The following is a 17429-nucleotide window of genomic DNA, read 5'->3' on the forward strand; positions in this document are numbered from 1 at the left end:
CAGAGGCTGGCTGACTGTTCACGGGGAGTGCACCTTGTTTACAGGAATGTATTCATTGCAGGACCATCCTTTTATGAGGTAGTCTTTTAGGGAGGATTAAAATGTCTGTTCTTGTAGAGAATGTTGGTGATGGTCTCTGAAATTGAGTAAATGTTAACTGATCCACAGATTTTCTTTTAGAGGGCAAGGTTGCTGCCTAAGACTTACCTGTAAGGCCTGTTTCAACACTGAGGTACTATGGCTGTGGCCTCTGAACAGGTAACTCTTAGCTTGCTACATAGCCTTGCCCTCTGTAGATGGCTGCTAAACATTAAAAAAACAAAACAAAAATACATGACTCATAAAGTAGAATTGTCAGGAGAGCACTTACCCTGGATTGATCCTAAGTTAGGGATGTAGATAGACCTCTGGCAGACCCCACTGTTGCTTCTGCTTCTATCCTTATGTTGGATGTTCTTGCCTGACATGCCATCCTTAACCTAGGAAGTGTTGACCTTGGCATGTTGTGCTTAACACATGGTCCCATGAGTTTGAGGGGAGCCCTTCTCACACCTGTCCATGCCATCTGTGTCTGCAAACATCCTGTTCACTTTGTGACTCGCCAAATCCAGCTTCGTTATGTTCATTCATGAGTGTCTGCATGCTTGTCCTAGTTCTGTGGGGGTGGATGAGGGTTGAGCAAAAGAGTTCCTGCCATCTGAAGCTCAGACTTGAATAGGACAGCAGCAGCACAAATAGTAACAAATAGAATATGCAGTAGAAGATAAGTGATGTGGGGGTATGAAGGAGGGTGCAGGTTGTGGCTACTATGACCCGGAGTATTCTACACAGTGGGACTTGAAAGACCTTGGGAAATGGACAGGGGCAGAAGGGATGTCATTTCGGAGGCATGGAGCAGCATAAAGGCCTGGAGATGGAGAACAGTGAAGGGACTTTCTTTCTTGGAGTAGAAGATTCCTGTTAGAACACTTGGGAGATAAGTCTGCCTAGGTGACATGGAGGTGGAGGAGTTGGGAACTGATGTGCTGTGGGAAGAAAAGGAAGCCACTGTGAGTGTGGGAAGCCAGGTGAGGTGATGGCGTGGTGGGCTGGGAGAGCAGCCAGGAGCCAGCAGCTTGGGTTCTGCTCCAGCTGGGTGACTTTGGATGTCACTTCATTCCTCTCAGCTTGAGTTTCCTGGGTTGAAAGTTTGGGCCCAGCCTTGGAAGATGGTTGTGAGGGTCAGAGAAGATAATAAACATGGGAAAGCGCCTTGAAAATGCCAGGGAGTTGGAATGTACGAAAAGTTTTCCACAGGGATTGAAATCATTCCACATCTGAGTCAGGAGGTAGAGGAAAGCATCTTTTCTTTGACAACATAGCCAGGAGGAAACATGTGTTGCACCAAAACCTGAGCGTGATTTCTTAGGAGGCCTTTCCAAAGGTCAGGGGAGATCTGCGTGGGGTTAGTTGTGGGCTTGGTTAACTTGACTTTGAGGCTGACTGTGTACCTTCTCACCTAGGGTCTGTTTATTTTCAGAAGTGGCTGACAGCTGTAGACAAACCCATCTGACTTCTTCGGGAGTCCACCGAGGGTAATGAGTTACACCTTCTCTTTGTCTCTCAAGCTTGTTAGTCTTCGTGCATTTACAGTGCTTTGTGCAGCCAACTCTCCTCTGGAAAAGTCCATTAATAAAACAATGATAACAGCAAATGTCATGGTGCAGTGGTAGTAGGTGCAGGTTTATGTTTAATCTGGAAACTTCATGGTGATTCATGCACATTGTCATTCTTACTAGTCATCAGATATTCAACAAGCTTCTACATATGCCAAGAGTTTGATAACCATAGCTCCTCCCTCAGAACATCGACTCCTTGGAGAGACAGTGACCAGGCAGGCTTTAGATTGGGACCAGGTGACATTGAGGGGTCTTCCCAGGTACTTTCCATATTATGTGAGTCTATGATTGTTCACATACAAAGGCCTTACATGATTAAGTTGTAAAGACAGGTACAGTACAGGTAGTAAGAGTTAGGAATTCACACAAGGGGATATGTAATTGCAGATCCTAATTGTGAGAAATGCCTTTGCCGAGAAGGTAGAAATGGAGGTGAAAAATCAAAATATCCTGGCACACACACCACCTCGAAATGGATTAAAGCCTTGAACGGCAGACTTGAAACCGTGAAACTTGTAGGAGGAGACCTAGGCAGAGTGCTCTTTGCCATCTGTCTGAGCCGCCTATTTGGAAGAAGCATGTCTGACTGGGCAAGGGCAACAAAGGGAACAAGTGTAAGAATAGGAAATGGAGGCTTCCCTGCCCAACTGAGGCATTAGGTGTAGGAAAGGACAGATTTGATTGAGAGTCCAGAGGTTCTTGGCAATATTCTTGGGTGAGCTAATTGGGGCCCAGGGATCTCCTCTCTACTTTTTTGTGCCATAAGTATTTGAGTGTCTATGATATGCCAGACACTGTTTCTGCTTTAGACATGTGGCCCCCAGAAGACCTTATCATGTCAAAAACAAGTACAACTTGTTTATTGATGACTTGACCTCAATACTTGCTCGTCCCTATTATCAGCTCATGTTCTCAGGGAAATGGCTTCGTGTGCCCCATTCCACATTAGATGTGTTCCTGCTATCCTCTGTTTCCACCTATGGAAATACCAGCATTTAGTTATGGGAATCTCTACTGTTATATACAGTAAAACCTCCAAAGTTTTACTGTAGAGTTCTAGTGAATTCTTATTGAGAGTTGGAAAAAAAACCCAGGGTCCATATTTGTTCAATCAGTTCTTTAATTTCACCGTTAAGTATTTATACCAGGTACTGAGAATGCATTTGTAAACAAAACATATGTGGTTTCTGCCCCCAAATAGCTTTTGGTCTTGTGAGAGAGACAAACACTAAATTCCTACACAGACCAATGTAAGATTATCATTTGGATGGTTTGTATAGTGAAACAGAACAGCATGGCGCAGGAATAACAGGAACCTATTTTAGAGTTGAGGTCAGGGGTGAGAAAGCAAAAGATAAGCAAGTGAAGAGAAAGAGTTTGGTTGGAGTTGGGGAGAAAAGTCTGTCTCCAGCAGAGGGAAAGCCAGTGCAAAGGCCCAGAGGCAGGAAAGAGCTTGTAATGTTGGAAGAACCATAATGTAAGAAAGATCAGAAGGGCAGGAATATGGTAAATAATAGGGGAGGGGCTTGAGATAAGGATAGGACAATAAGCCAGGGTCACATAGGGCCTTCTGGTGAGGTAAGAATTTTGGATTTTATCCTATATTCAAAGGAAATCAATTGTTGGATTTTAAAGAGGAGAGTGACACAGTTCTGTACAGATTTAATTAATCATTCTGCTGCATTGTGGAGAATGGTTTGGAGGAGGACAGGAGTTGAGGTGGAGAGATCAGTTATAGGGATGGTTGTGGCTTAGGTGACAGATGACACTTACTGGGACTTGGGTGGAAGTGACAGAACTGGGTGATGGCTGGGATGGGAGAGGTGGTAGGGAGAGGTTTCAAGGTTGACTTCTAGCTTTTGGCTCTGTCATCAAATGGAAATGCTTAAATAAGAGATTCTCTCTTATATAAGAGATAAGAGATTATCTCTTAAATAAGAGATAAGAGATAAAATGTTGAAACTCTTTCCTAGAATGTATTGGGCCACTTTTATACTTAAGTAAGTAGAGCTAAAAACGTACCTTTTTCTTTGAATGTGGGTGTTAGAATCATGAAACAGCAAGTTTTACTGAATTTGTTCTGTAGATGAAAACAACATAAGTTTTGGCGTTTTTAAACAAAACATACTTTTACCATACAATCCAGCAGTTGTGCTCCTTGGTATCTACCCAAATGAGTTGAACACTTATGTCCACACAAAAACCTGCACACGGATGTTTATGGCAGCTTTATTCATAATTGCCAAACCTTGGAAGAAACCAAGATGTCCTTCAGTAAGTGAATGGATAAATAAACCGTGGTACATCTAGACAATGGAATATTATTCAGTGCTAAAAAGAAATGAGCTCTCAAGCCATGAAAGGACATGGAGGCTTGGCTCCTTGAATATGTATTGCTAAGTGAAAGAAGCCAATCTGGAAAGGCTACATGCTATATCATTCCTACTATATGACATTCTGGAAGTGCGAAACTATGGAGACAGTAAAAAGGTCAGGGGTTCGTGGGGAGGGAGGGATGTCTAGGCAGAGCACAGGGGATTTTTAGGGCAGTGAAACTACTCTGTATGATACTATCATATCGTTATACATTTGTTTAAACAGCTGTAGACTTAGAGTGATGTCACAGTTCATGAACCTACTTTGACACACTAGCAAATGTACCATTCTTGAGCCGATGTTAGTGGAGGAGGCTGTGCATGTGGAGAGAAGTGGGGAGCATATGGGAACTCTGTATTTTTCGCTCAGTTGTGCTGTGACCCCAAAGCTACTCTAAAAATAAGTTCTATTTAAAAGAGGGAAAAAGGCATAGGGGATTGTGTTGAGTGCATGCTGATACTAAGTGTCCCCTAGAAGTTGATTTTAAATATGAATGTATTTTCTTCTTCTTCCATGTTTCTTCTGGAAGTCCAGTGGGCTGGTTCTGGGTAGTTGAGTTCTGGTTAATTGAGATTTTCCTTTAAATTGGAATAGTCTGAAGCCTCTGTTGTAGGCTGTGGTCCAAGAAAAGGCATAGGACCTCACTGGAACCTCATTGGATGTGACCACAGCAGGTCCCATTTTTATCCTCAGGATCCTGGAATGGGAAGAAGTTGAGAGCTCTTCTAGTTCATCCTCTTGACCTGTTAGTCTTAAAGGACTTGAAGTTTAAAAACATGTTGAACTTATGTTGAAGTAGTCTTTGATACTGTGATCTTTCATATTTCATGAAGCATTTTTGGATCTTAGTTTGTAGTGGTTTCTGATTCTCATTAGTGCTTAGAAATTCCTAATTCACACAAACCGCTCTGAGAGATTACTTTTCTGATTGGTAAAAAGACAATTGCCAAGTCTTTGGTGAACACACTTAGCTTTTTGCTCTTCCTCTTTGCATCTGCTCTGATGCAGGAAATAGAATGAAACGACTCACTGTGTTTATTGGGAGAGCCGGGCAAAGCAATTTAAGGACTCTTCTGTGATTCATTTGGGAGCAGTCGGGTCTCTTTCATTAGCATGTAGATAAACTGCTGGAAGGTGGTTAGAAGCAGTGATGGGTGTACAAAAGTTAACAAGATCTTAACTCAAAATACTGAAGGTGAGATGAAAGAAATCTGTTACTCAAGGATCACCAAGATATGTAGTTGGTTGAATATGAACACTTGTAAGTTTTTTTAAATCTTGCCCTAATGTGGGTCATATTAAAAGACAATGCATAAGAGCTATATTTTCGTTAAAGGCGTAATGTAATAGAAAAGGTAACTCTTAGTTCACTGTACTTACATGAAGTGAGGTCTGGTTGTTTGTGCCAAATGATTGCTTTCTATCTGGAGTGGCTGCAGCTACCGTTTATGGAGCGTCTTCCCAAGCCAGAAACTTTATATACATTAAGCATATAAATTTGGAATGCAAGCTTTTTTTAACTTATTTTTCAGGTTAATTTGTGAGTTCAAAGCACTAGAAGAAGAGTTGCCATTGGGATGAAGGCATGTCTGCTCTACAGCAGACCTTTTCAGTCTGCTATCTCATTATTGTGTTACAGGCGAAGTACCTAGAAGGCACATAGACTTTCAAGTGCTGGCCTTGTAAACCTGAGTCTGTAACATAACAGCCAGTGTCAGGCAGGACTCTCGTAGAACTGCCTTGGACAGGTGGGAATCTACATGATTTTAAAGGGTCTTCAGAGAAGGGCGCTTCAGCACCCTCCCCTGACTATTCATTCCAGGGCCTCACACAGCCCTTGTGTTAGGAAAGCTTTCTGACTAATTTCAGTTACTCCGCCTCAGTGTGGCCTGTCCCAGTTAGAAATGCTTGTTGACCAAGCTAATGGATTATTAATCTGCATTTCTACTTGTGAAGCATATGGTGTTAAATACCCTCATGGTGCTTCCAGATAATAGGTAACAAATGTGAACCCAAACTGATGTGTTTCTGTAGACTAGAAACAAGGTACTGAGACGATTGAGGACTGCCCAAGCTCTTGGGGCTCCACATTGACATTACCACTTAAACTCTGCCTGCCCCTCCCCAGTATGCTGATTCACTTGAATTACCTTTCCAGTCAAGGAAGGCAGGTGGAGCATTAACTGTTTGAATTTTCACAATTAAAGGAGCCAAATTTAGTGTACAAAGAGGGGACTCTTGACCTCTGTGTTGTGTGGTCATGGATTGTCAGATGTTTCTTCTGGTTAACATTTTTGCTAAGTTTCAAAAAATTTTGCAGACCTGATATGATGTGGTAAAATTTCACACAGTGTAGGGATCTCTAGAATAAGACGTGAAAGCTCATCCCCTTATCCCTCCTTTCTCAGTCTCTCTTCCTTTCTCAGAGGCAAGCCCTGTTATTCTCTAGGCACATACCGTCTACACACTTAGATATATGCAAGTGTGGAGGTTCATGTTTTTACATAAATAGGGAAGGCTTGTGAGGCGACCACACACCTGTGGAGCCCTGGCCATGGCTGAGAAGGGTCCTGGGTGTTCAGAGCCCACGAAAAATGACTGTCCTTCTGGGATTCAAACAAGGTCCTTGGCCTCGTTGGCATCTTGCTATCCTAGCTGGTCATGTGCATCCCGACAATGGGAAGTCACAGATGGTGGTAGAGATGTGCACCAGGGGTTGGGGGCATGGACACTGCAATCTTGGACACAGGCTTTACTCAAATCCCCACTCCCAGGCTAACCTGGGTTTATTTTTATAAGGAAAATGAAATATTCCTCCCAGGTCTCAAGCTGCTGTGCTCATAAGTTGCCAGAGTATAATACAGTCTACTCGGAGTGTCTTATATTCTGGGTCATGTGTTACGATTAAGATAACATCTCATTGTGCACAGGATCCCTCCTAGCTTGAGTCACTGTTTTTGAAGTGAGCACTATATCCTTGTACCTTCCACAAGACATCCTTACTTTCAATCTTGCGAACGTTGATCATGACATGACCATAACTGTTATTGAAATTACTTAGCCTTTTAGGTAAGCCGAAATTTAATTCGGGATTAATTTGTGCTACAGGACACTGATATTCTTGGAAAGACCTAATCAGGAACTCAAATTACTTGCTTTGTAGCCATGACAATGAGACAACCACTTCAAATCTGCATTAACATGCCACTAGTAGTAACTTTAGTTTGGTTTCCAGCATTTTTAATAAGGAAAAGAAAATCTAGTTGCTACTTGTCCAAGGGTAGTATCTGTAATTCACCAATGTATGAACAGGGGCATGAGTTACTTTTCACTGTGACGCTATTTAATTTTTTTAGTTTTGCAGAATACATACCTTTTTTTTTTTTTTAACACCAGCTGATATGCAACAGTAGTTTTGTCACCCACTCTATGTAGGTTTTAAGAACCCCAATATCAGAACTTAGGAAATGATATTTTAGCTTTCCCAAGTTTGATTTTAAGACTATAAATCACAATAAAACATCTTAGGTTTCTTGAGTCATTAGAGCCTGTGGGTGCTTTTGTAAACAGATCACCTGCTCTCATATGTTCTTATCTGGGGAAGCTTGTGATGTCAAGACCTGTGGGCTGTCCATCTTATAGTGATCAGGATAATGGAATATGCTTTTAAGCTCCCTTCTGGTCCTAGTGCTTAAGGTTTTAGTAAATTCTGAAATAAAAATCACCAAAAAGCGATCCTTTAGAATCATGCTAAAAGCAGTGGCCCCTCATTTACTAGACTATACCTGTCATCTTTCATCTGTCTTTATACAGGAGTGATGCCTTTAGTTTCTGAACCCAGACTCATCATCCCAGAATACTCTGCTCAGATTCCAGTGAGGAAGGGCCCTCTCTGGGTCAAGCCCGGAAACGCCCAGGAAGTTCTGAAATTCTATTAAGCAGCTTATGCTGTATGATTAGGCAAGTGGCTTTAATTAATTGCCTGCCACCTCAGCAGACAGCATAGGGTGCTTGACCAGGACATGGGATCAGCAGGCTGCGCATTCCACCAAGGCCTGAAAATCAAACTGCTCTATAATGTATTGGTCTTCAGCTGAGGAATTGTGGTCTGGAAAGGATTTCCTTTTTATGATGGCTCAGCACTCTGGTTTACGTAACTCTATATTCCAGTTACCACCATCAGCATGCCCCCAGCTATCTTAGGTCAGAGACAAGGGAGGCTCTGAGCTGGGCGGGTGTTCTCCTGGGGCAGGGGCTCTCTGTGTTGCTGGTTTCGTGCATCCCTGGAGCCTGGAAGTTAGGCTGAGGAAGCTGGAATCCAGGAGTTGATAGGATTCAGGGTGGACCTTGCCCCAAAGAAACTGGGCAGATCACCAAGATGCCAAGTGACCAGGTCAGAGAGCTGATCTCCCTCATGTCCCTTGAAAATAAAAGTACACACTCCAGAGGCCCAAAATGGAGTTCTCTGATGCAATCCAGTCCTAGCTCTGTTCAGGCTTTTTAACAAATCAAAGTTCTAGAGGAAGGGAAACTAGCATATATTGAACTTTTAGTAGAACCCAGCAGTTTTTGTCCATAGTCTTATTTGATTCACTTGACAGGGGTTGGATTTTATCCCAGTCTTACGAGTGATGGAGCCAGTATTTTATGACAGTGAGAATTTTCTTCTATTGGTCTTCGCATATATGTATAATTGTGGCATTGAAAAATAATGAACTAAATCGGCAAATACAGCGTTACAGTACAAAAAAGAAAACAGGAATTAATACTTTTAAGTCACATTAATGTCTTTTTGGCGAAAAAGAAAAGCAACACATTAAAGACTTGCAAAAGAGTGAAGCCATGAGGTTCAGAGTGATTTGCACTTGGGACGATGGCGTGGAGGTCAGTCAAGCATAGGGCCTGTATTGAAAACTAGATCTGTCTGACATCATAGCTCGCCAATGTCCAGGAAGGCTTGATAATAGAGTTTTAGGGTGTTATTCTTTGACTCATGGTCCTTGGAATTTAGACCCCTTACGAGGTGGCCCAAGACCCACAATGACTCAGTGACTGCTTCAAGGTGATAGCCTCTCCTAGTTGGTGACAAAGGTGGGGAAGAACCCAGTGGTGTTCAATCCACTGTCCCCAGGAAGAATTCATGGCAGGTCGTAGTGTGATGGAAACTCTTTATCCTTGGAATATCGGACTGGCATGCTAATCCTGAACCAGGACACCTTGGCACATTTATTTTTCAGTGCTGTTTCCACTGAGTGTGGAGGAATGTTGGGTGGGAGGGAGCTGAGGGGATTAGGAAGAACAATAAGGCAAAAGCAAAACTGAGCCCTGGAGTGAAGAGGAAGCCAAGGTCTCTGAATCACATCCAGGGAAAGACCCGAAGCTTGTTTTAAGAGACACCATCCAAGGCAGGCATCCAGGGAGACAGAGGCAGGCTCCTGAAAGCTGGACTTGAAAAATTAACTTTAAAACCTGATGCACATACTTGCTAGTGACTGTGAGCTTTTATAGGGCAGAGGCCAGGTCCTGTGTGTTCAGTGTATCAGAGAGCACCTGAAAGCAGCAGTATTCAGGGGGCAGTTGCGTATAGAGTTGTCCGTGTAGCTTTGTCTTTGGCTGTGTGCTGTGGCTTCCTCTGCCTCATTTTTCACATCGGTCAATGCTGGTACCTGTTTCCATCTCTTGTCTACCCCACAGGATCCTAGGATTTAGCAACGTAATTATTGTTTCTTAGGAAGCAGATACCTTATATTTCATATTCCTGCATCAGTGTGCCAGGCACAGGGGAGAGGTGAGAGATAGAGTAGGGCCTTTTTATAAAGATGGTTTTCATCCTGTGGGGAAGATTAAATGCACAAGTACAGGACTGTGTGCAAAGTGCTGTGACAGAGGTCTGCACAGGGACTCTGATGAAAGTTGTCAGGATGAGTCATGTCAGGGAGGGCTTCCTGAAGGAGGTGACACTTAAACAGAGATGCAGAGGACAAGGTAACTAGGCAGACTGGGCAGTGGGAACAGTGCATAGAGAAGCATGAGAAAGCATTGTGCATTCAGAGAACTGGCAGTGGTCCAAAATGCCTGGAGTTTCGGGGGTAGGGAACAACAAATGGTAACTAGTGAGGTGGGTGAGGTTGTTGACGCCAGAATCAGAAGAGGCCTCTGAGCTACCCATGATGTAGCTGGATTTTGCCTGAAGCAATGGAGAGCCATAAATTCAGTTTCATCACTAGAATGTAAAGTCCATGGGGACAGTGTCTGTTTGGTTGACAGCTGTCTTCTCAGGGCCTAGGATGGTGCCTGGTATGTAGTACTTGCTCAGTGAAGGCGAATGGATGAACTTTATCAGCTTTGTTTATTAAATTGACCCACATGCCGTGTGGTGGGTTGTGGGGGGGGATGTACTAGAAGCAGGTGTCTAATCAGGAGGTCAGTGCAGTGACTCAGGATAGGGCAGTGTCGTGATGAGAGAAGAAACACCTACTTTGAAAGAGGTTCCGGGCAAACCTACAGACTCACTAGGTGTGGCGGTTAAAGGGAAGGAACTGAGGGTGACTCCCAGGATTCCGACTTGGCTGCTTAAAGGAGGGAGCCGAGTGTGGGGAGGAAGAGGGGAGGATGCTGAGTGCTGTTAGGTGCATGTCAGTTGAGGATTCTGTGGAACAGCTGGTGCTACTGACCTGCGAGCCTTTGGACATTCAGTTCTAGAGCCTAAGAAGGCATTCCAGGCTGGAAATAGAGATTTAGCGATTCATTAGGATCAGGTAGAAATGGAAGCTATGGAAGCTGTCGCTCCTTTGAGTGTATAGCAGGAGACAAGACGGCGGTCCCCGATGGAACTCTGAAATGATGATGCTTAGGGTTCAGGAGAGGAGAAAATGTGCAGGGGACTGATGGAGGGTAGTGAGACATTCTCGTATTGAAAAACAAAAGTGCAGAATTATATGAAGTAAAGTCTGTCCCTTTCCTTTCCCTCCTCACACCCTCCCCAGAAGCAGCTGCAGAAAACATTTCATCCTGTATTCTTCCAGCCGTTTTCTGTGCCTAAACAAACCTAAATATGTATGCTTTTTATTTTTACCCAGAATGGCTTGATTTTTATAACATCTCCTTCAATTCTAAGAGTCTGTGATTCATATAGAAATACATTTAAAGAGATTGAGTCTTATGGCTGAGTTAATTCCGATTTAACAGCCCTTGATGAAAGTACAGAATTTTAAAATGTGGATCCCAAACACCAAGGGTTAGATGATTTGGTGGTGGTTGTGCTTCTTCACTGAACACATGTGGATGTAGGGTGGAGAGCACAGCCCTGTGCTCCGCTCCCTCCCTGGTTCCCTCCTACCTGCTGTTTGTGTTACAATGCTCCTTTTTTCCCTGAGGTTGCCAGGTGAGCAGTCTCCTGCTGCGCTGAACTGAAGCTGGCCCAAGCAGCAGGACTCCAGAGGCATCGAGGCTCCCTCCTGCTTTGCTTCCTTCTAGCCAGATGACGTATCCCTTGCAAGAAAAGGGCTTTCCAAAGTCCTTCTTCCTGCCCGGATAAGACTGCCATTCAGTGGCTGTGTGACCTTGCACAGGTGACTTCACCTCTCTGGGCTTCAATTTTCTCACCTCTAAAATGAGGGGCTTGGACTAAGATATCCCGGACTGTGTCTGGCACAAATGTTTTGTGATACCCTGCTAGGGGTTCGACTGAGTGAAGGCAGAACGTGAAAGTGTGTTGAAAAAAGACTACATGGTATATAACTTGCCCTCAATAAATCATAATTAAACTGAGCTACTGTCTTGCATCCCCTTTCTACATTCTAGGGAAGTGGTGGTAATTTGTGTGTTGGGAGGAGCTGCCTCTTTAATTTACAAAACAAAAAGTTAAAAAAAAAAAGGAAGGAACCATGCAGAAAGTGCTTTGAAGTGTATCAGTTTTGGGTAAATGGTTTCTTCCATCAGTGTCACAAGCACCAGTGAAGGCCAATGGTGTAACAAGTTTGTAGGTGTAATTAGAATGATGCTTGAATTTCTAAAACACCACCTTAGTGGAAAACCATTTTTTTTTTCTGGTATGCTTCAGTATCCTTCAAATGACATTTTTCCCTTGTTTGCAGAAATCTCTTCTGGGACTGCCACTGGTAAGTTGACTTCCAACCTCTTTTGACTTTGGGTAAAGCTGGTTGGAGATTTTGTTGTTGTTAGAATACGTTTTTTAAACTAATGGAAAAAGACACTTTTTATAATGAATGAAGTACATTTTTAAAGCTCTTCCCATCAGCATTTTTTATTTAAATACCTCAACTTTGGGGGATGATTCTGAAGGGATTATTGCCCTTAAAACTTTGAAAGACACCTGAAAGTGGGTCACTTTGTAGTCATTCTAATTTTTACATCCTGGCGGGAGCTTCAACTTCCGTCTGTGCTGAGAAAGACGTGAAAATGCCAGGCAGAGACTTTCTCCTGCAGGGAGGTGCTCGATTGCTGCCTCTCCGGGAGTTCCCTGTTTTAGGGTGACTAGCAGATCAGTTGAAAGTATGTATTGAGCCCTGATGTGTCCCCGACGCTGAAGGGTCTGAAGAAGTGTGGACGTGAGTCCTGCTGCCAGAAACTTCCTGGGGCCTTGACTCAACCAGCTCGTGCATGTGAAGTGATTTGGAGGAGGAGGGTCTTTATCCTCTGAAATTTTGGCGCATGTTTGCTTAGATGAACTGTGTGCATCTGTTAGGTGCTATCTCAGGTATGGCGAAGGGCCTTGAGAGTTTGTAACCCATACACTTCTTTCTTTAGACCTCTGTTGATGTCTAACTTAATGTTTTACTCGGTTGGAATCCCAGCGTCTCCCTTCATCCCAAGCAGTCCTTTATGTTGCTGAAGAATAAATTTCTCTACTTCTAAGGTCTCTTGAGGGTCTTTTCCAGTTTTTTTGGCGACTATTTGGCATGCATGTAGCTTGTAGAGAACATGGTCCAGAAGCTTCTCTTATATTTTCCACGTAAGTCCTGTTTCTGGATGAGAGAGTGAAAAGTGAACGTCACGAGGGCCTGAATTGTTATTACAGCTGTGCCTCTTGTCAGCTTCGTCACCGTAAACCAAAGACTTGGATGAAAAGGTGATAATGTTTTCTGGCTGGAGAATTGTTTATTGAACACCTAGTGTGTGCTCAACCCTAAGCAAGACCTTGGTGGGAGTAATGAAAGGGCAGAAGATACTGTGTAAGTCCCCTGAGGGATCTAGGCGGTGTATGGGAAACAGTAGGGCGGGTCTGTGTGCAGACCCAGTGTTGCACACTAGGTTCTCACTTTACATCGTGTCCTTCCCATGGTGCCAGGGAGACCTGTGGGAGTTTTCTGGATCTGGTGCTAATGTTTCAGAACTATTTCATTGTTCCTTATTCCTCACCTTCATGTATCCAGATAAATAATGATGTAATTAGAGTCACCTAGGATCCTTAGCCCCATACAGGTCAACCACTCCAGCACCCCTTTCCAGGGCTAGTGTCAGCCAGGTACTCCTTGACACCTCCCAATGGCAGAAGGCTGTGGTTCTGAGCCTATGGAATCCTTACCTGGTTAGAAGGTGGTTCTGTTGTCAATAACTGAGGTCTTCCTCCTGAATCCCACCTGCCTGTTGACTCTACTTCTGCCCTCCAGAGTTAAGGAGAATGCTATTGTGTTCTACACAACTGCTCTTCAGATGTTTTTAGACAGATAATGTTCCCAAGGCCTCTCCAAGCTAAATAAACATGTCCGTTCCCCTGCGCTATTACTCACTTAACAGACCCTTGACTGCCTCTCCCGCCGATGATGACTACTTGCTCGTTTGCCAGTGACTTTCTTAATGTGTAGTTCTTAATGTGTAGTGCTCAGGGCTAGATGCTGTTACCTTGATGGGTTGGAATAAGCAAGATAAAACTTAGTAGAAGTGTTAAATGCTTCTTTAGGTTAAAACAATCCAATAATGCAAGTACCAAATTCCCCTTCCCTGTATGGCAGTCTGTGTGAAGAAGTGATGGGGTTTTACTTTAGTTCCATACTGAACAGAGTCGATAATTTATCAGGAGTTTCTGTGATACATCTTTTTTCTGTTCTTGAAGAGACATTTCCCTGTCGTGTGTCTTTTGGCACTTGTCTTCACTGTGAATTCCTACAACTAGGATGAAGATGATGTAATTTCAGGCGGTAAGTCGGTACTGCTGGATCTGCAGATGAAGGTGAACATGAGTGTACCTTGTTGCTGGCTGTTAGGCTTGGGTTACCCTTGAAGCTCTTGGTACAGCTCTGGCCGTTGTCTTGTCTTATGTTGGAATGGTCATTTGGAGGTGAAGGACTACTAACCTCCTGTGATGGGGACTTCGGACCTCTGACACTGATACTGCAAAGCAAGATAGGCATGTGAAACTGAAACGTTTAGTTCTACAACTATTCCACTTTACTCTTTGAACTCGGTACAAAACATTCCCTTTACTTTGGTGTTAGGGACCAAGCACAAACCCCAAATAAATAGCACAAACCCCCAAATTCCTAGTCAGGACCCTTTTATCCCCCGTCAGGGATGTGGATGAGGAGATTGCTACTTTGGTTGGGAAATGTATGTGGTAGGGGTTTGACTGCCCATCAATATCTGGTCCTCCTCCTCTGACCATCTGGTAGACTTATACTTCCTCACCCAGTTGAACTTGGCATGACCATAGGGTTTGGTTTGGCATAGAAAATGTGAGTGGAAGTGACGTTTCAGACAGCACATTTTGCCACTCTCCTTTCTTCCCCCCCTGCCGTGGTGACGAGCACTGTTCCAGGTAGGAGCTGCTCTGTCAACCTAAATTCCAGAATGAGGCTGCTACAGAGCAGAATCCCCAGCCAACCCATGATGAAGGCAGAGCAGAAGCGAGAAGCAAATGTTTGTTGTGTGCCAGTGAGATTTTGGGTGGTTTGTGATCACAGCAGAACTTGGTTTAGCCTCATGGATGCATTAGATTAGCAGGCTTCTAGTTAGCTTCCAAAAAAGTAGCTGGAAAACTACTTGGTGGAATCAGAACAAACTAAGTCCCATTGGTCATGCAAGCAACACGAATTTCCCATGGAGAAACTGTCCTTTTAAAGAAGAAATGGTATGTGTATTTTGTTTTAGTCTTAAGTTTCCAACTCATTGTCACTGCCATGCTCTTCACCCCCTTTTAAAGAGAGGTGTAGTAGGAAAGAAGAGCGGGCTGGCTTTAATTCTAGGAGGCTGACTGACCTGGTTCCTTGGCTCTGTGTTAATGGGTCTGTGTATCTGACTTTATGCCTGGCACAGCCATGTACCCCCTGCATATTAAAAATTTAACCTTGCCCCACAAAGAGGTCTGGCCTTTGTCATGGGCTAACAATGTGACTTAGGGTGGAGGCTGGCCATTTCAGAAAGACCAACAATATGATTTCGTGTGGGAGCTGGCCACACCTTAGGGTGGGGTGTGGCCATGCCAGAAAGACCAACAATGTGACTTAGGGTGGGGACTTTGGGCTATGCCCAGAGGGGCTGGTGACTGGGATCAGCCATGTGGGCAGTTGTCTGGGAGAAACACTGGTTTCCTTTACTCTCACATTACTGCCACACTCACACCTGACACCAGATGTATAGTTTTTTCCCCACACTGACCAATTTCCAGATACCAGCTGGGTTGTCATACAATTAAATTCAATTCTGACAGCCTACCTGGAGTTAGCATCAGATCCCACAAGTGAAGGACTCAGTCCCCCAAGACTGTTGCCACTTCAGACACCAATTGCGAGTGCCAGGTTGTGACCAGTACTTCTGACCAACCAGCTATAAATTGGAGTTCCCACTAGCCCCTCTCTTTGGGATTGGTATTTTGCTAGAAGAGCTCGCAGAACCCAGGGAAACACACATGCTGGTTTATTATAAAGGATGTAGATGAACAGCCAGATGAAGAGACACATAGAAAGGGTCCTGAGTACAGGAGCTTCTTTCCTCGTAGAGTTGGGGTGTGTCAGCTTCTTGGCACCTGGATGTGTTCATCAACCTGGAAGCTCTTTGAGCCCTATGCTTTAAGGATTTTTCTGGAGGCTTCATCATGTAGGCATAACTCAATTTCCAGTCCCTCTCCCCTCTCCAGAGAATGGGAGATGGGACTGAAAGTTCCAAGCTTCTAATCAAAGCTTGGTCTTTCTCTTCACCAGCCCCTATCCATGGGCCCACCAAGAGTTACCTCATTAGAACAAAAGGCATTCCTATCACTCAGGAAATTCCAAGGGATTTAGAAGCTCTGTGTCAGGAAACGGTCAAAGACCAAATATTAGGAACTGGTGGCAGAAAAAATACATATCTTTATTATTTCACAGCAGTTATTCATGCCTACGTAATGAGCCCCAATAAAAACTCTGAACACTGAGGCTTGGGTGACCTTCCTGGTTGACAGTGTTTTGTGCATATTGTCATACAGTGGTGCCAGGAATGTAATGCAGTTGGTGCTTTGAACTCAGCCCCATATGTGTCTTCCTTTGGCTGATCCTGTCTGTATCCTTTCCCTGTAATAGACTATAACAGTGAGGGTAACAGCTTTCGGTGAGTCCTTCTACTGAATTATTGAAGCTGAGGACCTCTGAACTTGCAATTGGTGTCAGAAGTGAGGTGATCATGTGGACTGTGCCCTCTAACCAAGCAGTTGGCTCTAATTCTTATCACTACCTCCTCTGCTTCATGGCTCTTCAGGAGTTCATTGGATCCTGTTTCTACTTCTCTGCTGAATGGAAAGAATAGGTTTCCAGTCCTTTGGAGGCCGTTTGCTGCTTTGATTGTAAATCTGTGAAAGGAAGAGAATAATTTTCTGTGGGTTTGGAGGATTTCCATCCCATAGTGGGTGTGAGAATAGACACACCTACAACTTTGGTTCTTCTAACTGTGGAACCACCAGCTCCTTATGGGAAACAGTTTATCTCTCTATTGCCTAACAGCACCATTAACGGGAAACTTCTCTCTCGTCAATCAACTAATTCCTGTACATTGAGTCATCACATCAGGCTTCTTCTCTGCTCACCCACTTAGCCTCATGTTTGGGAAGAGTTGGTACCTTTTAGCTTTAAAAAGGAGATAATGTGTTGCTTTGGGAATTTTGCAAATAGCAAGCAGTCACTCCTTTTCCCAAAATGGTAACTAATAAGGATAGTCTAGAGCAAGCAGCATAAAATCATTTTAAATGTTAAATCTAGAGCCAAAAATGAAACTTTTGGTTCTCAACAGTTATATGGAGTTTTATGGAATGACTAGATGTCACACATAGCAAACAATGGAAGTATAACCTTACACTTCCAATCTATGTTGATGCCACTTTTTTTTTTAAAGTTTGGTACTTGAGCTAGCATCTGTTGCTGGTCTTTCTTTTTCTTCTCCCCAAAGCCCCCTCCCCCGCCCCCCCAG

The 17429-nt window shown here is 43.7% G+C and overlaps 1 protein-coding gene across 1 annotated transcript in view; it reads left to right on the plus strand.

The window, feature by feature from the left end:
- Positions 1 to 17429, plus strand: part of MYO5B (myosin VB) — a 347774-nt gene that overhangs the window by 34340 nt on the left and 296005 nt on the right. The gene's annotated exons all lie outside the window — the stretch shown is intronic.

This window comes from Equus asinus, chromosome 7 (assembly GCF_041296235.1).
Source record: "Equus asinus isolate D_3611 breed Donkey chromosome 7, EquAss-T2T_v2, whole genome shotgun sequence".
NCBI classification, from domain to species: domain Eukaryota; kingdom Metazoa; phylum Chordata; class Mammalia; order Perissodactyla; family Equidae; genus Equus; species Equus asinus.